The following is a 25,307-nucleotide window of genomic DNA, read 5'->3' as shown; positions in this document are numbered from 1 at the left end:
CCTGGTAGGATCCTTCTGCCTGTCCCATGAGCCAAATCTCCCTCTTGACCAACCACAGAGAAAAGCAGAATGCCAGGGCTGCCTCTGGCTGGGTGGCCTTGAGCTAGACCCTTTCCCTCTCTGAGCCTTTATTTCGCTGCCCATAAGCCAAGACGATTGGGCTCCATGTAGCCTCACAGCCCCAGTATCCATCCCCAGGCTTGTCATCTTGTTTCTGACTTCACTGGCAAGTTTTCCAGGCCTTGAAGCCACCAACAAAGACCCAGGTTCAGCTCACATCCCTTAGCAGCTGGGTTGCCAGATTTAGCAAATAAAAATACAAGATGCCCAGCTAGATCTGAATTTCAGAAAAACAACAAATCATGTGTTAGTATAAGTATGTCCCATGCTTATACTAAAACATGATTGGTTATTTACCTGAAATTCACACTTAACTGGGCATCCCAGATTTTATCTGGCAACCCTGCTTATTAGACACTCTGTGCTAGGCACGGGCTGGATGTGCTCATGTCACTGATCTCATGTGATCCTTAGCATAGCCCTGGGAGGCAGGCACTGCTATTCCCTGGAACTTCCGCTGACATCCCCAGCTATTCCCTAGTGCCCAGAAAACGAAATCCAGACCCCTTGATGGAATCCCTTTCAGGCCCTGCAAATCCTGCCCCCAAACTTCTCAAGCTTCGTGTGGACCCCACTGGTGCCCATCACAGGCACATCTAGGCTGGGTTTACTTAGCTGGGCCCTCCACCCAGCATCCTACCTGGCCTCTCTCTGGTTTCCAGCCTTTACCTCTGCTACTTCCTCCACCTGACCTGCTATTCCTCCATCTTCTGGAAAAGGTCTATACATCTACAGGACTCCACTCAATGTCACCTCCTCAGAGAAGCCTTCCTTCCCCAAAGAGTTCCTTTGTTTTGTTAATCTCTTGGCCCCAATCTTCCGACAAACAGAAGTCCAGGACCAGATGACTTCACAGGTGAATTCTATCAAACATTTAGAGAAGAGCTAACACCCATCCTTCTCAAACTCTTCCAAAAAATTGCAGAGGAAGGAACACTCCCAAACTCATTCTATGAGGCCACCATCACCCTGATACCAAAACCAGACAAAGATACTACAAAAAAAGAAAATTACAGACAAATATCACTCATGAATATAGATGCAAAAATCCTCAACAAAATACTAGCAAACAGAATCCAACAACACATTAAAAGGATCATACACCATGATCAAGTGGGATTTATCCCAGTGATGCAAGGATTCTTCAATATACGCAAATCAATCAATGTGATACACCATATTAACAAATTGAAGAAAAACCATATGATCATCTCAATACATGCAGAAAAAGCTTTTGACAAAATTCAACACCCATTTATGATAAAAACTCTCTAGAAAGTGGGCATAGAGGGAACCTACCTCAACATAATAAAGGCCATATTCGACAAACCCACGGCAAACATCATTCTCAATGGTGAAAAACTGAAAGCATTTCCTCTAAGATCAGGAACAAGACAAGGATGTCCACTCTCACCACTATTATTCAACATAGTTTTGGAAGTCCTAGCCACAGCAATCAGAGAAGAAAAAGAAATAAAAGGAATACAAATTGGAAAAGAAGAAGTAAAACTGTCACTGTTTGCAGATGACATGATACAATATATAGAGAATCCTAAAGATGCCACCAGAAAACTACTAGAGCTAATCAATGAATCTGGTAAAGTTGCAGGATACAAAATTAATGCACAGAAATCTCTTGCATTCCTATACACTAATGGTGAAATATCTGAAAGAGAAATTAAGGAAACACTCCCATTTACCATTGCAACAGAAAGAGTAAAATACCTAGGAATAGACCTACCTAGGGAGACAAAAGACCTGTATGCAGAAAACTATAAGACACTGATGAAAGAAATTAAAGATGATACCAACAGATGGAGAGATATACCATGTTCTTGGATTGGAAGAATCAATATTGTGAAAATGACTATATTACCAAAAGCAATCTATAGGTCCAATGCAATCCCTATCAAATTACCAATGGCATTTTTTACAGAACTAGAACAAAAAATCTTAAAATTTGTATGGAGACACAAAAGACCCTGAATAGCCAAAACAGTCTTGAGGGAAAAAAATGGAGCTGGAGGAATTGGACTCCCTGACTTCAGACTATAGTACAAAGCTACAGTAATCAAGACAATATGGTACTGGCACAAAAACAGAAATATAGATCAATGGAACAAGATAGAAAGCCCAGAGATAAACCCATGCACTTATGGTCAACTAATCCATGACAAAGGAGGCAAGGATATACAATGGAGAAAAGACAGTCTCTTCAATAAGTGGTGCTGGGAAAACTGGACAGCTACATGTAAAAGAATAAAATTAGAACACTCCCTAACACCATACATAAAAATAAACTCAAAATGGATTAGAGACCTAAATGTAAGACCAGACACTATAAAATTCTTAGAGGAAAACATAGAAAGAACCCTCTTTGACATAAATCACTGCAAGATCTTTTTTGACCCACCTCCTAGAGAAATGGAAATAAAAATAAACAAACGGTACCTCATGAAACTTAAAAGCTTTTGCACAGCAAAGGAAACCATAAACAAGACAAAAAGACAACCCTCAGAATGGGAGAAAATATTTTCAAACGAGTCAACAGACAAAGGATTAATCTCCAAAATATATAAATAGCCTGTGCAGCTCAATATTAAAAAAAAAAACAACCCATTCCAAAAATGGGCAGAAGACCTAAATAGACATTTCTCCAAAGAAGACATACAGATGGCCAAGAAGCACATGAAAAGCTGCTCAACATCACTAATTATTAGAGAAATGCAAATCAAAACTACAATGAGGTATCACCTCATACCAGTTAGAATGGGCATCATAAGAAAATCTACAAATAACAAATGCTGGAGAGGGTGTGGAGAAAAGGGAACCCTCTTTCACTGTTGGTGGGAATGTAAATTGATACAGCCACTATGGAGAACAGTATGGAGGTTCCTTAAAAAACTAAAAATAGAATTACCATATGACCCAGCAATCCCACTACTGGGCATATACCCAGAGAAAACCATAATTGAAAAAGACACATGCACCCCAATGTTCATTGCAGCACTATTTACAATAGCCAGGTCATGGAAGCAACCTAAATGCCCATCAACAGACGAATGGATAAAGAAGATGTGGTACGTGTATACAATGCAATATTACTCAGCCATAAAAAGGAATGAAATTGTGTCATGTGTAGAGACGTGATGGATCTAGAGACTGTCATACAGAGTGAAGTAAGTCAGAAAGAGAAAAACAAATATCGTATATTAACGCATGTATGTGGAACCTAGAAAAATGGTACAGATGAACCGGTTTGCAGGGCAAAAATTGAGACACAGATGTAGAGAACAAATGTATGGACACCAAGGGGGTAAGCGGCGGGGGTGGGGGTGGTGGGATGAATTGGGAGGTTGGGATTGACATGTATACACTGATGTGTATAAAATGGATGACTAATAAGATCCTGCTGTATTAAAAAATAAATAAAATTTAAAAATTAAACAAAAAAATCTCTTGGCCCCCACAGTCACCAGTGTGTGTGTGTGTGTGTGCGCTTCATCCACACCACACACCACATCACCAGCACACCCCTTGCTAGTTTTTGGCCCAAACCTTGGCATACCCTATTCCCTCTGCCTGGAATTCCAACAAACTTACCCTCTAAAACTGACCAAGTCATTCATTCATTGGACTAATATTTATTAAGCACTTACTATGTGTCAAGTTTATAGTCCCCACCCTCAGGAAATTGACAGTCTAGTACACAGGTCAGCAAACTTTTTCTATCAAGGTTCAGATAGTAAATATTTTCGGCTTTGTGGCCCACTGCCTCTGCGTCACAGCTACTCACTGCCGATGTAGCACAAAAGCAGCCACAGAAAATACATAACCGAACAGGCGTGGCTGTGTTCCAATAAAACTTTACTTACAAAAACAGGCAGCAGGCAGCATTTGGTCCACAGGCCATAATCTGTCAACTCCTGGTCTAATGTTAGAAACAGACATTGAAGAAATATTACACAAATGCCTAATAACTATAATTAACAAACTTTCTTAAATGCTGTGAAGGCCAAGATTCTGCTGCACCTCCCCCTCCCCTGCGAGGCCCTTATGTCAGAGGCCCTTGCTCTCTGCTCCCCAAGCCCCTGAGTGTGGAGTGAACGTCAGCAGTCATTCTGGGCAGAGACACCTCCCCTTTCCAATCCAGAGGCTTTGAACCCATCATTGATGTCGCACCTAATCCTGGTTGAGGTCCCCCTCGCTGGCACTAGATGCACCAGGGCTGTCATGGCCCCGTCTGGCTGCCAAGCCTAAGCCCCAGCCCCAGCAGAGGGCAAGCTCTGCTCACCCCTCAGCCATAAAGACTCTCCTTTTGCCACTCCTTCCAACTGCCCAGCTCTGATTAACAACCCGGGCTGAGCAGGCCTGGGGTTGTTACTGAATAGAGAGTACCCGTGCTCGTGTATTTGCTTGAGAAGGATTGCATTTATTGGCCAGGAGGAAACACAAAACCCTCTCCTGAGACCCCAGCCCATAGGAAGGGCTAGATATTTCCAGCATCACAGCTTTTTATCCCCTCCCTCAGTTGCTTCATCCTACTGGGCTGCAGGATGGTTTCTCAGGACACCCACACACATAGGCACTGAGATCTTGTCCTCTATGCATCATACACATGCATCTGGCACACGGGATCCCACCCACCTTAGGCAGATGTATGTATAAGAACACACATGGGCACACACAAATCCCTGCTTCACATCTACGCCAAGAGCACGCATATACAGGCACACAAACTTGAGCACAGACAAAGACACTCTAGAGACACACAGTCCCTGAATTTTTGCCTCACACCTACGCATGCACACATGCATATACTTGGGTGTGCATGCACACACCTGCATGCATTATACGCATGTGCGCATTCACGCTCTACACGTGTGTGGACATAAACTATACACACGTACTATACACGTGCCCACACGCATATATAGCACGTGTGTGCACGCACGCATACCCTCTACTCCTATATACTGTGAAATCCAGCCCCACCGTGTGTCTTGCAGGAGGAACTGGCCGTGAAAATCCCAGCTTTGGCATCTCTGGGCTGCCAGCTCTGTCTGGGTTCCCGCTGCCAGCCTCAGCTCTGAAGCAGGCCACAGAAAGTTGCCATTTCCTTGGCTGCCAAATTCCAGTCACCTCTGACCCCCAGAGAGAGAGAGACTCCTCCCACTTCCCGAGCCGGAGAACCGTGTACCCACCGCTGCAGCCGGCATGTGGTGCAAGCAGATAAAGCGGGGCCTGGTGTCGATGCTGCTGCAGTCAAGGCAGCTTCCTTGGCCTCCCCTGGGGGTCAGGGCCTGGCACGCTGGGGCTTCCAGGGAGGGAACCTTGGGCTGAGCCCAAGGTCAGAATGTCCCTGTTATCTGAAGGACGCTGACAACTTTCCCGCTCTGCTTCCCAACACATCCAGCAGCCTTGAGGGACCCAACACCCTGGCAGCCAATGCCCCCTGCTCCTTTAACTCTTCCTGAGCAATCTCTCTCCAGTCTCTGCCGCTTTCCTGGTGAAGACTGGTGGCACAGCTGGCAGTGACAGAGGCAGGGATTCAGAAGCTGGTGAGCCAATTCCCAGCCTCTCTGCTGAACTGGGCAACAGGATTTGGGACACCCCACCCCCTCCCCCGCCCAGTGGTGTTCTCACATTGAACAATTCATTCATTCATCAAAAGCGCAGGCACCGAGGCTGTGCCTGGTGCTGGGGATTCCAGGGTGAACAGACGCAGGTCACCGGTCTCACTGTGGGCATAAAAACCAGGGTGCTAAGTGAACCCACTCACAGAGGCTGCTGCAGTCAGGAAGGCTTCACAGAGGAAGTGACATCGGACTGGAGTCCAGAAGGCCAAAGAGGAGCGTGTGTGAAAGAGCAAGCCAAGCAAAGCCAACGACAAGTGCAAAGGGCCAAAGAAGCTGGGCATGACGCATCATGGGTGCTCTAGAAATGTCGGTTGGCTGAATGAATGAAGCAAGGAAGGAAGGAAGGAATGAGGAGTCACTGCAGGCTTTCAGGGAGGGACGTGACATTGACTCATTGATAAGGAATACTTCCCACTCTTGCTGGGGACCACCAGGACTCCACCTCTCCCTGGAGAGCTCTTTTGCAGAGGATGTTTGGGTTATCGTCTCCCAGGAGTTCACTGGCCCCATGGACTTTCTGTATCCTGTGCCCACACACCTACATATAGACCCAGATGAATCACAGGGCTGCAGATGCACCTGTGCACACATACGGAAACCACAGATGTGCAACCACATGTGGGCCACGTCCACGAGTCTGAGAAAGAGAACAGTAGCGAACACTCATTACACACTTCCCCATGGGCCAGGTGGCCAGGCCCCATTCTACCTTCTCTGCATTTATTAACTCAGTTAACTCAGCCCCCTAAGGTAGAAATTGTTACAATCCCCATTTTTACAGATAAAGAAACAAAGGCATAGTGATGGGAGTCATTTGTCCAGTTATCTAATTGGTAAGTAGCAAGGCTGGGATTTGAACCAAGCCACCTGATTCCAGGGTCCAGGCTTGTAATCACCAAAGCAAAACGGTCCCAACCTCCCTCCCTCCCCACTCCTTCCACACTCCACCCATCCACATTGTAGTCCAGCTACACCAAACTCCCCGGGGTCCCTCAAACACACAATTCCCTGCCACACGCATCTCTTGGGCACATTTCCACCCACCTTTCTCCGTGGTATGTACCACCTTATGATATCTGTTTTTATTGTTTCTTTGCCAAACATCTGTGAAGCACAGACTATAGTCCAGGCTTTAGGCTAAGCATTTTATGTACATTCTCTTAGTCAATCCTTACTGAGACCTAATGAAGGTTTTATTATTGTTAACCCCATTTCTCAGATGGGTAAACTGAGGCACAGAGTAGTTAGGTCACATGTCCAAGGTCATAGAGTGACAGAGCTTGGAAGAGACTCAAGCTATCTTGACTCATGAGCCTCAGCTGTTAATCTCATCTTGGACTGCATCCTGCTCAGTTTTGGCTTCCGTGACTGAAAGTTTGAGGGGGGAAGAGGTAAAGAAGGGAAGGAGGAAGAGGAAGAGGAGAGGAGCAGCAGGAAATCAACAGGCAAAGCTATCGGCCACGAGGCATCCTGTGTTTGGGTGGGGTGAGTAGTGAGACTTGCAAACTTTCTGCCCACATTTACTTCTGAATAGTTTGGAAATATTTGAAAATATGGAAAAGTTGAAAGAACAGTGCCATGAACATCCATAAACACACCACCTAAACTTGGCAATGAGCGTTTCCCTGTACTTGCTTGCTCTCACCCGCCATCAGCCACTTAAAATGGCAGACACTGGCAGATTTTTCAAATCGGAAGAGGTGATCAAGGCTGAGCTTCCTTGGGAAAACCACTATAGGTAACCTAGTTACGGGGGTTTTACTGAACCAGAAAGCCCATGTGCAGTCCATGTGGACACACACAGGTGTGCATGTATGCAAAAGTGCATCCACCGGCCACATGTGTGCACACACACACACACACACACAAAGGAACAGGACGCAGAGGATGAGGACAGCCCTGGGATTTGGAAAAGGGCCAGGGACCACCTCAAGTGGTCATTCAGCCACTCCTTCCTACCTGCCATCCCCACCACAGAGGCCACCAGGAGCCCTGGAGCTCAGGGCCAGGCTGTGGGGTGGGGTGTTTCCCTAATTGGCCTGCTTGTCCTTCACCAGCAGAGGAAACAGCCCCTGGCTGCAGCCTCCAAATGACAGGAAACACCACGGAGGGCTACTCGGGCAGTAATTACTACTTTGAGAAAGGAGGGGAAAAAAGCTGAGGGGGAAACAGTTCCAACTAAACAATCTGCTCATTGGGGGATGGGAGGATGTTTCACGGAAAAGACATTTTGAAAAGCCTTCAATCAATCTGACAAGCAATTATCTGCTTAGCTGCTGGTACAAATCCCCCAGTGAGGACCGGTGCCCCTCCCAGGAAAACAAGAGCCCCAGACGGACACTCAGCCCCGCAATACCCATCCCACCCCTAGCAGCCAGAAGGGTGACCGAGGAGACTGAGATCACGCCTGGGAAATCTCAGGCTCTGGCGGCACCAGTGGCCACAGGGGAGTGGCTGCCTGATTCTTTCCCGCCACCTTTCACACCCACATGTGTACACACACACACACACACAAACCCAGTGTGACTGCATGCCCTGCCCCATGTGTTAGAGACTAAGCCTGTTTCAAATCATCTCTCCTTCCCCAAGCAACTGTAAGCATTCTCACATTTCATTCATTCATTCAACAAACATTTTCTTGAAAAAGACATTCACTAGGACTTCCAATGAGAAGGATGAGGGGGGACACCCATGGCCTTCTGAATACAGCTGGGGAAGATAGTCATGGTCACCTGCTTCGTGGCTCCGAACCCAGTTTGGGGAAGCAGCACAGAGGACTGGAGAGACCCTCCCTGGGAAACAGCAGGAGAGCTGAATTCAGACCTAAGTATGAAAAGCAGGTGCGGGGGGGCCCCCTTTGGAGCCCTGGGAAGCCAGGGCTGCCCCAGCCTCAGTCTCCTCCTCCAGCAGCCCCAGCTCCCAGGCCCTGGCCCTAGCTCTTGCTCAGAGAATCATGGAATTTCTCTCTAATACAAGCCACGCAGGACAGAGAACAGGAAGGTTTGACTTCCCTGCCAGGGAGGGGTCCTGCCCTTGCCCTGCAGTTCTGAGCAGAGGCCAGGAATGAACCCCCAGCAGCACAGAGTAGGGGCGTCACCAGCTAATCCCCATCCCCACTGCCCTGCACACCTCCTGACCCAGTGCTTCGCTCTCTCTCTCTCTCTCACATACCCACATACACACAAACACACACACACACACACACATATGTACTCACAGAGAAGAGAAGAAACCTTAGGCCTGGTAAAGGCCCTGAAAGGGAAAGAAATAACCACCGACTGTCCTGCCCCAAGGCCAGTGGAACACCTGCCAAGGACAGAGGCACAGTCAGCACCGAGGAAGGAAGTCAGGATGCCAGAAGCCAGGACAGAACTGGCCAAAGGAGCCCCAGAGTCAAAGCTGAAGGCGTGGGAGCAATGTGAGGAGGGGCAGAGCCCTGGCCAGCAAGGAGCTGGGACCACACGCCTGGCAGAAGCACAGCGCCTCCCCTAGAGCAACTCCAACAATGCGCGGGGCCCTGAACCCTGTGGGTGGGCTCTCCCTTAACCCCGACCACCACCACTACTTGTGCGGTACGAAGACTCTTACCCGTCAGGACATTCGGCAGGTGGAAAGACAGAGTTCAGACAAGTGAAGAGACTTGCCCACACTCACAGAGTCACTAGCAGAAGGGTCTGAATTTCAACCCAAGTCTTGCTGGCTCTAACATCCCTGCTGTTGACCACTCTGAGATGTAACACGGAGCAAAGGCACAATAAATGCCAGCTACTATCATTTCTTCAGCGTCCACCTTGAAGCCCAAGGAAGGTCACATCGGTGAAGCCTAGTGTCCTGATGGGGAAGCCAGGCAGGATACGCATGAAAGTCGGACTCTGGATACAGATCGAGAACCAAGCGCCACGTCCAGCCTGGTGGACCCCGCACACAGAGCTTAGAACAGAAAAGGACGAATTCCAGCTTCAACATCGGTGGGCCAGAATCTGCCGGCCAGACACTCAGGCTCTGCCCAGATCTGGGTGGAGAGGCAGATGCTGAGAGAAAAGAGGTTGCTGCCTGGAAGGAGGTTGAGTCCACCCCACCCAGACACACGGGCCCTTGCAGCACCCACCTCCTTCCCAGCAGCCGCTCCCCACACTCTGGGATACGCGGGACATGTGATCTCCCAAGGCCATCCACAGGGAGAGGAGCACGTGGTCAGATGGGGCAAAGTGATGCCGTTTGCCCGGCCCTGGAAGGAGGCCGCTCTTGGCTCTCCCAGGTCATCTCATTTTGCCTTCGATGTTGGGCAAGATCTCTCTGATGCACTGGCGGGCCGGCACGTTGCTCACTGTGTCCCCACGGGGACACACCCTCATGTTTTATGGCCAGAACAACTCAGGTACAAGATCAGCCCCAAGTTAAACCCAACCCCATCTCCCAGCTGCACTGCACAAAAGCAGAAACTCCCCACTTGCAACAGAGCCGGGGCAGACATCCAACCGTCCATCCACTCACCTATCCATCCATTTCAACAGCATGTACTACCACCTACCCATGCCCAGCCCTGTGCCAGGCGCTGGAGGTGCAGGGACAAATGAGACACTATTCCTTCCCCTTCAGAGCTCGAGGTCCAGAGGTGGAGACCAGGAAGGTGATGCCATTAGGAGGTGCTGCCTAGCACAGAACTGGGTTCAGATCCCAGCCCTGTCCCCTCCCAGCAATGAGATCTTAGCAAATTATTGTCCTCAGCAAGCCTCAGCCTCCCCCCATTGGAATGGGGACAGTTGGTGTCTCCTTTTGTTATTGGGGACGATCACATGGGGAAATGCTTGTAAAGTGCGGGCACTGTGCTGGGCCCACTGAGACGTTCAGAGTGTTAGCTGGTGTCGTTCACGATGACCTTCTGTGAAATGGGTATTACAATGCTCAGCCTATCTGCCTTTACAATGGAGTCACACCAAATATGAAAACGCATGGGGAGAGTGTCTTGTAAATGGCCAACTGTTGATTTTATCACTCACTCTTGCGGCAAACGTTCCTTGAGCGATGTGCCCAGGCGGGTACTGGGGAGGGATGAGGGAGGCACGGGTGTGGCCACAGATTTTAGCAGCATCTGAGAAGGAGGATCAACCTGTGAACAGATCAATCATGGACCTGGTGTGATAAGAACAGCAATAAAAGCTTCTGCGGAGGAGGGCGAAGGAGTGTGTCATTAGCAGACAGGAGAGGTCAAAGCAGGCTTCCTGGAGAAAGGGGAGCAACAGTGGTGTTGCAAGGATGAATGGGCACAGAGGCTGCTCAAGTCTGAGCAACGAGCTTGTTCTCCAGTTAGCGAATCAGCATGCCTTGGGTGCCATAACAGGGGTGACCCAGATAGGTTTTGTTCGTTACCCATTCAGGGTGTAGAAGCTCTGAGGGCAGAACTCCAAGAAGCCTAGAGGCAGCTGCACTGGACCTTCAAACCAGGAGGAGGACAAGCTGTCCAAGGGAAGCCTTGTACCCATGACTCAGGAGACGGAGCCGTGCTCACTAAAGAGCGGTGAAGACACCAGCCTGGCCAGGAGGTCAGCAAAGGGGACAGGATGTGCTCCTGGGTTCCTTGTCATCCCTCAATCCACAGTGGCATCTTCTGCCAGCCTCGGTTGGTGGAGCCAAGATTGGAACCCGGGTCCAGCTCTTCACAGCTCTGATTTTCAGACCCACCAGGGATGCTCAGTTCTGGGCTGGGTTATGAGCCTCTGAGAGGGGATGGCTAACCTAGCCACCACTTGGCCCTGCCTCAGATATTCCCAATTGGTCCGTTCCTGCACCCCCTGCAAACTCCTCTCCCGTGGAAGGCTTCCACATCAGTCCTTTCCTGCTCTCTGTAGAAACCAAACTCCGCCCACCTGCCCCAAACCGCACCCTCCTCCCCAGCCCCACAGGCATCCTGTCACCTCCCCCAAGTCCCTCAACCACTTATGGCTGTCACTGGGACCTAATGCAAAGTCACAGGGGAAGCCCTTGGCTGACAGCCACCCCGGGAAGCCACATTAGCAACTTCATTAATCAGGGTCAGGTTTGCACTTCTATTGTCTGCTGTAATCATTTGTTTATTTCAACTTTGGCGGCAGCCCCAGCGTATTACAATTATTACTGTCTGGCATGGGATAAAATAGACTTGCCTTTCACAGGCACACAGGAATGCCAATCTTGCATTTTGTAGCAAAGGACTCATTCAGTACCACCAAAAATATCGGATAATGTTAAAAAGAAAAGGAATAAAAATTCTTTAAAACAGGGGCTTCCCTGGTGGCACAGTGGTTAAGAATCCGCCTGCCAATGCAGGGGACACGGGTTCGAGCCCTGGTCAAGGAAGATCCCACATGCTGCGGAGCAACTAAGCCCGTGCACCACAACTACTGAGCCTGTGCTCTAGAGCCCGCTGAACCACAACTACTGAAGCCCACGCACCTAGAGCCCGTGCTCCGCAACAAGAGAAGCCACCACAGTGAGAAGCCCACGAACCGCAACAAAGAGTAGTCCTCCCTCACCGCAACTAGAGAAAGTCTGCGCGCAGCAACAAAGACCCAACGCAGCCTAAAATTAAAATTAAAAATTAATTAATTTTTTAAAAATTCTTTAAAACACATTATATATACATCTTTGAATCCACAATCAAAGAAAAGAAAAAGGAGTAACAGTTTATCTCATAGCAAACAAAATTATAAACAATAATACCTAATTCTGGTGAGGTTGCCCTGAAACTGCTAAACAGGCCAACTTTGCTGGAGGCAAAGTAAATTAGAACAGCCTTTATGGAAAGTAAATTGGAAAATATGTATCACAAACCACAAAAATGTTCCTATCCTGAGACTCACTGCTTCCACTTCTGGGAATTTATCCTAAGGAAATGAGACAAATAAAGAGAAACATTCTGTGGAAAAAGAAAAGTGTTCATTAAAGCATTATTTGGAATAGGGGAAAATTGAAAGTAAAATTCAACAATAACCAGCAGCAATTTGATGAAATGATAGGTAACCATTAATATGATAATCTACAAGGCTGGTGCAGCAGGCAAAGGCACTTTAAATGATAACAGTAAGTGGGAAAGCAGTGTTCACATTTCAAGTTTATGATCAAGGCCAGTATGTACAAACTGGATTAACATAAAAGTCACTGCACTTACAATGCTAGGCTGGTAGCCTTATGGGAAGTTTTTTTTTTCCCTTGTTTTCTAAATTTTCAGTTGGATTGTATATTTGTTTTATAGTTTCTTTTAACTGGAGCTAACAAATGATCATGCTTCACAAAAGAACCACAAACAGAGCTTAATTAGACAGCGCAGCTTTCATAAGACCCTCGGCCTGTCTCCGCCTCATTTCCATATTCCTTAAGATCATCTGCCCCGTAAATGTCATGTGGGTGGTGGGCAGACCTGAGAAGGCTTTTTAAGTCTTTGAGTCAAGTCCTGCGAGGAAGAATGGGTTTATCCAAAATACTGGTTAATGGTTGTGGAGCACTTAATACCCATGCAAGACAGCCCTGAGGCTTGGATGCACTGGAGACTTGACCCAGAACAACTGAGTTGAGCCCGGCTCAAATCCAGGTCCCTTTGTTGTTGTCGTGTTTCTCAAACCATGTTGATGATTTTTCTCAAGTGGATATATTTTAAAAGAAGCTGATTCATTAGAAGAAGCTGGAAGTTGTGGCTTGAAGAGAACTCAAGGTGGCCCATTCAGTCTTCCCAGGAGGACTTGGAAGGGAATGTCGTCTCAGGGGGTGGCTGGCTTAGCTTGAAAGAGGACCGGCAAGGCCAGTGGCTGCAAAACCCATTGGGTCCAAGCCTTCCACAAGGCATCCACTTTACCAGGAATGTACCTCGACAACCACAGAGACAGGCCACAAAGAAGAAAAAAGGGCCAGGGGGGCCCCCAGTTGGCTCCCAGTGATGTCATGCCCCCACCCAGCATGCCCGTAAAAGCGGCCTGCTCTGGGGCAATTTTATGGGGGTCCTGGTGTCTACACCTTCCCTCCCTGGCGGCCAGGTGGGCGTGATAGCTCCCGTTGGAACCCCACCCATCCCCCCACATGTCCCCAGCCTCCCTGCCCTGGGCCTCTCGCAGCCTATAATTACCCGCAGTGCCTGGCTTTACAGGCTCCTGGAAATGGGGGACCAGGCAGCAAGAGGAAGTCCCTTGAAAGGGACCCGGGAATCTTCCCAGCAGGACCTCTTCCTCCTGAGGGGCTTTGAGAGAAGACCCCCGCAGAAGACCCTGATGCCCAGGCCTCTGCAGACACCCTCCCAACTCCCAGGTTCTCCACCTGGCCCCATCAGCGTGCACGTCCCCTGCCAACAATCCTTCAGCTGCTCCCTAAGGCTCTTAGAACAAAATACGAATTGCTCCCTGTGGCCGCCAAGTATCTGCGTGGTCCATGGTCTGCCTCGTCTCTCACAACACCCCTGCCCCACTCCACAGGCCGGCTGCAACAACTTCCCTACCATCACTCCCATGCATACTACACCCTCGCTTGCCTCTGAGCCACCTCAAATGCTAGTCCCTCTGTCTGGAACACTTATCCCTCCCTCCCTCTCTGATCACTCCCCTTTAGCTGTCTAACTCCCACTTATCCCTGAGGTCTCAATTTAGATTTCTCTTCCCTCAGTGATCTTTTCTGGACCTCTGTCCCAGCTGGGCAAAGAGTCCTTCTTCTGGACTCACAGCATCCTCCAGGTTTGTCCCATGACTTAGCCAGTGGGGTCCCCCCAGAAGCAGATGCTACAACAATGATTCAAGTGCAGGATCTTGAGAAAGAAAAACGGAGCTGGAGGAAGCAGGCTCCCTGACTTCAGACTATACTACAACGCTACAGTAATCAAGGCAGCATGGTACTGGCACAAAAACAGAAATATAGATCAATGGAACAGGATAGAAAGCCCAGAGATAAACCCACGCACATATGGTCACCTTATCTTTGATAAAGGAGGCAAGAATATACAGTGGAGAAAAGACAGCCTCTTCAATAAGTGGTGCTGGGAAAACTGGACAGCTACATGTAAAAGAATGAAATTAGCACACTCCCTAACACCATACACAAAAATAAACTCAAAATGGATTAAAGACCTAAATGTAAGGCCAGACACTATCAAATTCTTAGAGGAAAACATAGGCAGAACACTCTATGACATAAATCACAGCAAGATCCTTTTTGACCCACCTCCTAGAGAAATGGAAATAAAAACAAAAATAAACAAATGGGACCTAATGAAACTTGAAAGCTTTTGCACAGCAAAGGAAACCATAAACAAGACGAAAAGACAACCCTCAGAATGGGAGAAAATATTTGCAGATGAAGCAACTGACAAAGGATTAATCTCCAAAATTTACAAGCAGCTCATGCAGCTCAATATCAAAAAAACAAACAACCCAATCCAAAAATGGGCAGAAGACCTAAATAGACATTTCTCCAAAGAAGATATACAGATTGCCAACAAACACATAAAAGAGTGTGCAACATCATTAATCATTAGAGAAATGCAAATCAAAACTACAATGAGATATCATCTCACACCAGTCAGAATGGCCATCATCAAAAAATCTACAAACAACAAATGCTGGAGAGGGTGTGGAGAAAAGGGAACCCTCTTGTACTGTTGGTGGGAATGTAAATTGATACAGCCACTATGGAGAACAGTATGCAGGTTCCTTAAAAAACTAAAAATAGAACTACCGTACAACCCAGCAATCCCACTACTGGGCATATACCCTGAGGAAACCATAATTCAAAAAGAGTCATGTACCACAATGTTCACTGCAGTTCTATTTACAATAGCCAGGACATGGAAGCAACCTAAGTGTCCATCGACAGATGAATGGATAAAGAAGTTGTGGCACATATATACAATGGAAAATTACTCAGCCATAAAAAGAAATGAAATTGAGTTATTTGTAGTGAGGTAGATGGACCTAGAGTCTGTCATACAGAGTGAAGTAAGTCAGAAAGAGAAAAACAAATACTGTATGCTAACACATATATATGGAATCTAAAAAAAAAAAAAAAAAAATGGTCATGAAGAACCTAGGGGCAAGATGGAAATAAAGAAGCAGACCTACTAGAGAATGGACTTGAGGATACGGGGAGGGGGAAGGATAAGCTGGGACAAAGTGAGAGAGTGACATGGACATAAATACACTACCAAACGTAAAATAGACAGCTAGTGGGAAGCAGCCGCATAGCACAGGGAGATCAGCTCGGTGCTTTGTGACCACCTAGAGGGGTGGGCTAGGGAGGGTGGGAGGGAGGGAGACGCAAGAGGGAAGAGATATGGGGACATATGTATATGTATACCTGACTCATTTTGTTATAAAGCAGAAACTACCACACCATTGTAAAACAATTATACTCTAATAAAGACGTTAAAGAAAAAAAAAAGATTCAAGTGCAGCTAGTTTATCTGGGAGCTGATGCCAGCATCTGCTGGCAGAGAAGGGGAAAGTGAGACAGAGAAAGGAAGGCAGCCAACAAAGGGTGTGTATCAGGCAAGTTACCACAGTGGGCAACTGGGAGTTAATTCTGCTGGGAGCCCTGGGCTTCAGTGCAGAGCACACCTAGGAGTTATCTCAGCCTTAGCTCGGGAAGGAGCTGGGGTATTAATCTACCAGTCCCATCAGTCACTGACTGGGGGCTACTCCTGATGGACATCAATTATCTGGCCTGCCACAAGCATGGTGGGCTCAAGCAGCCAGAGAAATTTTCCTGGAAATCAGGTGGTGAGCGCTATGATGCTGAGATCCGAGGGCATGTAAGCCCACACTGGGGTGCACTTACCCCATCACAGCCCCACCACCTTGCACTGCGGTTGCATCTTGCCCGCTCTCTCCTGGACAAGACCACAAACTTCATGCAAGCAGGCATTGCACCTGTTTTGCTTGTGGCTGTATTCCCAGGGGCCAGCACAGTACTTGTCACAAAAGCATATTTGGTGAATCAAAATCGTGTCCTACCTTGGGTCGGTCCCCAAGCCCACCAGTGATTCAGGGGTCCTATCAACAGTGTCCTCAGTTTTCTGGCTGGGAAACCCAAAGATCCAGGAGGCAAAGCCACAAGAAGAAACCTGGAACACCTTTCCTTATTATCAGCATTGGACAAAGACTCCAAGGGTCAATCTTATACCTCTGTCAGATCCTTAGGCGAAGACAGCAGTGAGCAAAACCAGGTGCGGGCGTTCAAATCCCAGCTCTACCAATTACTGTGTGGCCTTGGGCAAGCTGCGTAACCTCTCTGTGCTTCAGTTTCCTCAACGATAGTAACCCCATAAGCTCTGCACAATTATTAGCATTATTACAAGGTTCAAATGAAATAATGTACGTAAGATGCTTGGTCATCATTAAAATAATTCTTACCTCCTTAGCAAACAAGAGGCTGCCTGGATCCAAAAACTGATTCTTACCAAGCAGCACTAATCCTAAACCTTACGGGTCCTCTGATACAAGCACTGACTCAGTGCCTAGCACTGTGCTAGAGCCATTATGTTCTCCAGCAGCCCACCCACTACAGGCCTGACTTCAGCTGCACTTCTAGAGCTACATGATTTGCATACTCCCAGTGACAGGAGGCTCACTACTTCACAGGGGAACCAGATCGGTTTCAGACAGCTCTGAATGGCTAATATTGGGCCAAGTTCTGCCTCGCAGTGAGCATGAGATTCTCTTTGCCCTACAACAGTCCCTTGGAGATTTGAGGGAGTCATCGCTGCCCCATGAGTTTTCTCTCTCCCATAGTAAGGAAAGCATTCCCCCCACCCCCACCCCCAACCTCAAAACATAGCTTTAGGGTCCTACGTCTTCAAGGCCTCTCTCCTTCCCTCCCCTGGATGGACTCCCCTGGATGGACTCCAGTGTCTCGGAATTCAATGAGAACCACCCATGGGGGTGATCGAACTGCACAGAAGGCAACGCGTCTCTGCCATGCTCAGGACCCTTTGCTTCCATTCCTGCAGGTGGGGTTGCATTAGTATTTTGGCAGCTCACACCCCATGTGGCCGTGGGCAAACCACTTGGCTTCTCTGAGTCTCCGTTTCTATCTATAAAGTGTAGACACATACCCACACATACCCACCTCATAAAGCGATCAGGGTGATTCGGTGGAATTATACAAATAGCACCTAACACAGTACTGCAGAAGCATTAGGTAGTATCAGGGGTCGGCTAGAAGCCATAGCTATGCCTTGTTCACACCGGTTCTTATTAAACTGGGTTTTCCCCCATCTTTGGTCATCCCGGTGAGGTCAGCAAGCTGTCAGACTTTCACCAAATCGTTGGTAAATATATTGGCTGAGATCAGCCAAAGGAGATGCTGCCGAGAGGGCTGTGAGCCCGCGGATCCCCATTCTGTGGGAATGTTCCACACCCAGCTGCCTCCCTCCCTGTCCCCTCCCCTGCCCACCAGATGCGGATGCTCCAAGAGCTGTCAGCTCTGTCCGCACTCACGTCTGTGTCCCAAGAACATAAGTAGAATTCACCCCTATTCATGGATGGCTGAAAGCACGGAAGACGGGTCATGAGGTATTATTCTTACTCTCATTGTGCACGTGAGAGCATTAGTGATAACAAAAGGTAGCGCCATGCGTCGGACCCTTCCCTATTACTCCCTAAATCCTCACTACAGCACCGGCCTGATGGGGTACTATTACATCCATTGTTCAGATAACTGAAAACTCAGGGAGACCAAGGCTCAGGGAAGTTAAGTGACTTGCTCAAGACCCCGGAGATACCAAGTGCCGGCACCAGGATCTGAACTCAGGCCTATGCAGCTACAAGCCTCTTTCCTCCTCTACCTGGCGGGTTTTAAAATGCTTTTCCAACGCTAACAGTTGTGTGGGAGATGTATTTGGTAATCCAGCTCACCATCTGCCCATGGGCCTGACCCCAAAAGTCTGCAATGGCATAAACCACCCACTGTGGTTTTAAAACATGGCCATAAGTTCTCTGACGCTATTCCCATTGAGATGTGGGGTCTATACTCCCTCCCCTTGAACCGGGGGGATTTGTGATGGCTTTGACCAATACAATATGGCAGGAGTGAACAGGCATGACTTATGATGCTTTGTGACTTCTTAGGCTATGTCATAACACACCATGCAACTTCCGCTTTATTTAATCACTCCAGGTGACAGTCCTACCTGAGCCCAGCCTCCAGCCAACCCAGCCCAGGCACCAGACATGGGAGGGAAGATGCCATCTTGGAAGTGGATCCCCAGCCCTGGCCATTGGAGTCATCCCAGCTGAGGCCCCAGACATCTCGGAGCAGAGAAGAGCAGTCCCCACTCTGCCCTTCCAGAATTCCTGACCCACAGAAGCTGCGAGCAGACAGAAAGCGCTGCTATTTCACACCAGCAGGTTTGTGATGGCTTCTTCTGTGGCGGTAGATAATCAGAACACCATCTGACAATGGGCCCTCCTTTCTCAGTGCTCTGAACTTGTCAATGGAAAGGCACATCATTTCCAAAGTCAGAAGCTCCAAGCAAACCCTGTGGAAAGTCATGTCTGACCTGGGTGTTTGGGCTGAGTCAGAGGCCAGGCTTGCTGGAGACCTGGACTTCAGCATCCTGAGGATTTGGGGGCCCATCCTTTCATAGTCGCTATCACATGGCTGAGTGTGCCTGGCCCTGTGCTAGGGATAGGGATACAGTGACCAAAAAAAAATGCATGCAGGCTCTGCCCTCAGGACCTCACAGTCCAGTGGGGGAGACTGATGTCAGAAAGCAATTTAAGCTAGAAATGGAGATGTATAACATTAGGGGCATCTAACCATGTCTGGCAATGGAAGCAGGGAAGACCTAAAAAGGTGATCATCTAAGGGCTGATCAACAGTTCATTGTCCATCCGAAGGGAGGAAGGAGAGCAAACTACAGGCAAAGAGAACAGCCCATGTGGAGGCCAGGGTTGAGAGCACTCGGGGCATTTCAAGGGCACACACAACAGAGGGCCAGTGGCAGGTGCAAAGGTCCTGGGGCAGATGGTGAAGAAGATGCTGGACAGGGCTGCAGGGGCTGACTGGCAGAGTCACCAAACTGCTGGACCATGACCCACCCTCCTTCTTGGATCTCCTTGGCTGAGCTGCCCTCTGACAGTCCCTTCTCCATTTCTGTATCCACCTCCTCATTCTCCCCTCATCACCGCAATGTGAGCCTTCCCTCCTCTCAAATCATCAGTAGTTCTCAGCTGCCCACACACTTGTCTGACAACCTCCAAATTTTAAGATGCACCATATGAAAGGGCAATGTTCGACTGTGTTTGACTTTAAAAAAAACCCAGCAACTTCGATGGTTCAGCTTAATGTCAAGCCATCACCCCTTTCAAGATACCTTCTGCAAAGTCCCCACTCAGCAAAGCAAGTCTTAACACTCATTATTTTCTGTGGTTTGTAGTTTTAAAATAATTTTGCCAATAGGAAATTGTCATAATTTCAAATAAAATTTTATGATATGCATGTTTTGAATTCCATCTTGCCCCTCCATCTGCCCCTCCGGATGTGCTGACACCCAACTCCCAGATGTGAGACTCACTGGTCTGTTTTGGAGCGGGTGTTCTCCCTCCCTCTCAACTCTTTGGACTCAATTTCTTTGGGACAAGGGACACATAATCCGGGAGGCCCCCCAAGAGCATGAGAAGTCCTAGAGGGGCTTGAGAAAGTTGGCAGGTTGGGGAGTTTGCAACCCAAGATGAAATGAGTTTGGAGGTGATTACAGAAATTGCTAAGGCAACATGGTGGGTACATAAGAAATGTGTGCAGAATCGAAATCTGAAAAGCTCAAAGGTTCTTCTCCGGCCCCAAAGCCAAGAATTTGATAGCAAAATAAAGGGACTAAAAGGGTTCCAAGCCTTGCTTCTCCTATGAGCCAGCCAAACCCTGGTACAAATAGGGAAACAGAGACAAGAAGGGATGGGCACCAGATCACGCCTTGAGGTTGGGGTGGGAGTGAGAACCCAGGTGTCCAGGTTTCCTGTGCTCCTCCTCCTCTGTGGAATGGGGGTGGGTGTCCCGAGTGACTGGCTGGCCTTGTCCAGACCTGAGGCCAAACGCTGTTTGCATGCACTGTGTTTGCTCAAGGGGGCGGGCGATGGCCATCTGGTCACATGTGGGTTATTGAGTGTGAATGACCAGACAGAGGCACAGGAGCGGGGGGTGGGATGGGGGATGATTCTGTAATCTGCCCTGCATCACTACCCCCAGAGATTCCAAGAAACTGGGTGAAAGTGTACCATGTCTTGGGCCTCGGCCACTTCGGGTCAGAGGTTGGGTATGTCCTGCCCCAGGGCAACCCACACCCGGAGCTGAGAATCCTGAGTTGCTGGCACTCTTGCACCTGCCCACTCAAAGGTGGAGGGTGGTCCTGGACCTTGGAAGAGACTGTGAGGTCAGGCCAGGCCAGATCTGACCGTGTGTGTGTGTGTGTGTGTGTGTGTGTGTGTGTGTGTGTGTGAGAGAGAGAGAGAGAGAGAGAGAGAGACAGCACCACAGAGATGGGCACAAAGACCAGCTCAGCCATGCTCAGTACCAGCCAACATTTGTTGGCACCTCCTCTGTGCCCGAGGGAAGAGAAAGTACATGGGAACGATCCCCCACCGTGAAAAGGAGCTCAGGGTCCAGCAAGGAAGCGGGAGCCCAGGGAAACCTACGAATGAGCCCCTGCCAGGCCCCAGTGCCTGCTGTGCCTTCCAGTTTAGTCTACCCAACACTGAGGAAGGGGGTGTTACCCACATTGCAGCTGAGGAAACCGAGGCTTGGGAAGGATAATGGGAATGTGCATGGGGTTCCACGGGCGGCCAGTACTGATCTGCTATTGCTCACCATTTAAGTGACTCGCACATAAGAGGCAGATGCCCAGTAAATCTTTGTTGAGTGAGTGAATGAGTGAAATGTCAGAGGCAAGATTAGAACCCAGGTCTGCCTCCTCCAGAGACCCGGATTCTCCTTGATTCGCAGAAATATAGTCGTCAACGCAAAGCAGTGTGGGAAATACAATGTCAGACACTGCTGGGGGGGATGGGGTGGCACAAAGAGCTAGGGCATTTGATTGGGGCTTTGAAGTATAAATAGGAGTTTTCTAGGCTGACCTTTCATTCCCCCCAAATATTTAATAAGCACCTATTATGTGCCTGGCATTCTTTTAGGAACTTGGGATCCATCAATGAAGGATATAAGATTTCTGCCCTGTGAGACTTTATATACATTCAACAGGATCAGAGGAAGAGGGCATCTCAGACAGAGGGAACAGCACACAGGTAGGAACAAAGAGGTATATCTTGGGGATGCAGAAGGAGGGGCTCACTATATATATGTATGTGTGTGTATATATATATATATATATATATATATATACACACACACACACACACACACACACACACACACACATGGTGTTTTTTTCCTACTTTAAGCCATGAATACCACCGTGGAAAATCTGGGACTTCAGAGGTTTTTAGTGTCATTTAAGAGAAAGGAAATTATGTTTCCTTATTATTCATCTTTTCATATTTTATATTGATTTGGGTAATTGAAAAATATTTATTTCCACATTTAAAGCTGAAATCTTTATGTCAGGTACCCAGGCTCCAGCACGGATGGTTAAGTTGCTTATAAAGTATGTGACATGTTTTAATTTCTTTAAATCAATCAATCAATCATTCGTGATGTCTCTGGCAGGGATAAGATAGAAAACAGGCTTCTATTTTATTAGGAAGCTAAGGTTGTCAACATTTCAAATAAGAGGTTTCCTGACCCCCTTTTCTGCAGATTGTTGGGGAAAAGTTAGACAACTCCAGGGTTGAATTTGGATGTGGCTCTGGGGAGGAGGGGGGAGCAGTGGGGATCTTGGGTCCCAGTGGGACCCACTGGGGCATGGGGATGTGGGTGGAACAAAGGGTGGGGCAGCTTCTCCTGAAATGAACAAAAATTGAGGTGATGACAACTGACTTCTGCCGGGTCCAGGTGGTACTACCTGGCCAGCTCAGGAGGAGAATTCCAAGGATCCAGTGGCAAATAAGGAAGTAGAAGTGAAGGAGCGCTTTGGCAGGAACCGTAAGGGTCTCTGTAAGCCAGGAATAGGGAGTCAAGTGATGGGGATATAGACATGGGTGGGGTAGGGACCACAATCTGCAGAGGCTGAGGAACAGGTAGGGGCTGAATGATTAGGGTGCCCAGTACAGAGCCTGAGCCATGGCAGGCACTCAGCAAATATCTATTAAGTGCATAGTCTTGAATACCAGGCTGATTGCCTTAATTTAGCTTTGATAGGTTGGATGCTTTTTATGTGCTCAGAGGTAACCTTGCTAAAGGCCTCTCCTTCCTTCCTTCCTTCCTTCTTTCATTATCTCATTTTATAGATGAGGAAACTAAGGCTCAGAGAGGCTAGTGGCTTAGCCAGGGTCACAAAACAGGCAAGTGCTAGAATCAGGGCTTGAACCCCGTTCCCTGTGGGTCCACACCTAAGTCCTTTGTCTCTTGGGACTTTGTCCTGCAGAGAAGGAAGTGCAAAGACCGGGCTGCATCATGACTTTCATGGGACCTAGGAACTGTCGCTTTCATGGGCTCTGACCTCCACGAAAATATATTTAAAATTGTAATGCATGACTGTGTTGGTATAAAGAAAAATATAATCCAGGCTGAACAATATCCACTCTTTTTTTCTGACTTTAAAGAAATGAAAATATTTCCATGGGCCCCTAAAAGTATCCCGAGCAGTAGCACAGGTCCCATTGTGCCTGCAGGAAAAGTCAGAGAAGTAGGCCCTGGGCATGCTGTCTGTGGGTCCCCTTTCAAACTAACCGAAGCCACTCTTTAGGGTGTAGCCCAGTGGGTCAGGGGGGTATCCCATGGCACATGCCAGACCCCTCCAGGTCATCCCCCTGGGCGGTGACTCTCCTCCTGGAGGCATTGTCGCCTCTTCAGCTACACAGTCAGAGAGGAGAAAGGCCCAGTTGCCCCAGGACCCAGCCCAATTTTGTGCACACGGAGAAACAGTAGGAAAATCCAGGCTGCCCCAGGTCCAGCCCCAGCCCTGCCTGTCCTCATCTCCGGAGGAGGAGAGATGCTTGGGCTGTCCTCTGCCCTTTGCCCTCACCCTGGGCTTCCCAGAGCTACCTCCCTGGGAGGAGCTGGGGCCCCATGGGTGACCTTTGGCATCTCTGATCTCTGTCTTCCCTCCCTCCTCTCCCCACCCTCATCACTCAAGAACTGCTGGAAAAGGGCAGAGGGCACAGGCAGGTGGGATGGTGGGACCTACCCCCAGTCTACCTGCCCGTCCCCCCTCCTCTCATGCTGGGCTCCGGGATACCCCACCTCATCCTCCTGCAGCCTCAGTATGTCTTATGTAGAAATCAAAACCACCCTTCCTATGCTTCCTGAGAATCCCCCATACCAGCCCCAGACGTTAGATTTCTGAAAGAAAACAGGAATAATTTTCAACTGTTTTGTGTGCCAGGCTCTGCGTTAAACACTGTAACTATTCAATGCTCATAACAACTCCACGGAGTAGATACTATCTTTGCCTGGTTAGGGAGCAATACTGGTTAAGAGACTAGCTCAGGGTCACATGGCGGTAAGCGGCCAGGTCAGGATTCAAACCTGCCCGGCTGGCTCCAGAGTCTGCTTGCTCCAAGCACCAGGCCCCTGCTGCTTCTCAAAAATAATTCTTCCATGCCTCCCAGTTCCCGATTCCCGAGCCTGACTCTTAAGACTTTCCTCACCTAACCTTTGCCAAACGCCTATAACACCCACCACCCCCTGCCACCACTGCCCCACATGGCATCAGGCACATTCCAGCCATCCGGAACCACTGATGATTCTTCAAATTCCCACCTACTTCATCCTCTCATGCTCTCAGCTTGGAACATTCCCGATGGAAGAGTTTCTCTAGTGGATTGAACATGAAGTTTTGACACTCTGACCTGGGTCTGAGTCCTACCTCCGCGCCCCTGGGTCCAACTGTGCGAACTTGGGCAAGTCACTGTATCTCTCTGAACACACTGATTTCCTCAATCATAAAACTGGAGCCATAAAGCCTATCTTGTACTCTTCATGAGAATTCACGGAGAAAAGACAGGAGGAGAGACAGGGACAGGGTGGGAATTCAGTGGGTATTCTCTCTACTGGCCTCCACCATGATTACTTACCCCCATTTGTTCATCCTTCAAACCTCAGCTCAAACATCACCTCCTCCGAGATGCCCTCCGGGAGTTTCTCAGACAAGCAGGCAGAGTGTTGCCCCCTGGGCTGCGAGCTCTGGGAGGGTCGGGGTCTCCTCTGTACCCTGACCCAAAACACAAGGTTGACTGTGTTGTTGGAAGGAGAGAAAGAGGGAAGGGGGAGAATTAAATGGGCAAGAAGAACGCGGCTGGAGATTGATAATGGGATTGGAGGTTAATAATGGGAAATAACAGATCTTAGTTATTTTAGTAATTAGGTCCAAAGTGGCTGAGAACAGAAAGAAGGGCATCTGCTTTGTCAGATTACCCAGTAACCCGGCTGTGTAGACGGCCCCATCAGTTCTCAGGGTGCCCATTTAGTGGACCCCAAACCCCACCT

General features: G+C 48.5%; 1 protein-coding gene across 1 annotated transcript in view; it reads right to left on the bottom strand.

Moving 5' to 3' along the window:
* The window catches only part of MAFB (MAF bZIP transcription factor B), a 68,920-nt gene that overhangs the window by 19,403 nt on the left and 24,210 nt on the right, over nucleotides 1-25,307 (bottom strand). Inside the window, exon 3 of the mRNA XM_082430332.1 lies at nucleotides 9,348-10,869. The gene's annotated coding sequence lies outside the window, so the exon portion shown is untranslated. The remainder of the gene's footprint in view (nucleotides 1-9,347; nucleotides 10,870-25,307) is intronic.

The sequence above is a fragment of the Balaenoptera physalus genome, assembly GCF_965194825.1.
Source record: "Balaenoptera physalus genome assembly, chromosome: 16".
In the NCBI taxonomy this organism is placed as follows: Eukaryota; Metazoa; Chordata; class Mammalia; order Artiodactyla; family Balaenopteridae; genus Balaenoptera; species Balaenoptera physalus.
The sequence above is the reverse complement of the archived record's forward strand: the minus strand, read 5'-3'. Positions and strand labels throughout refer to the sequence as shown.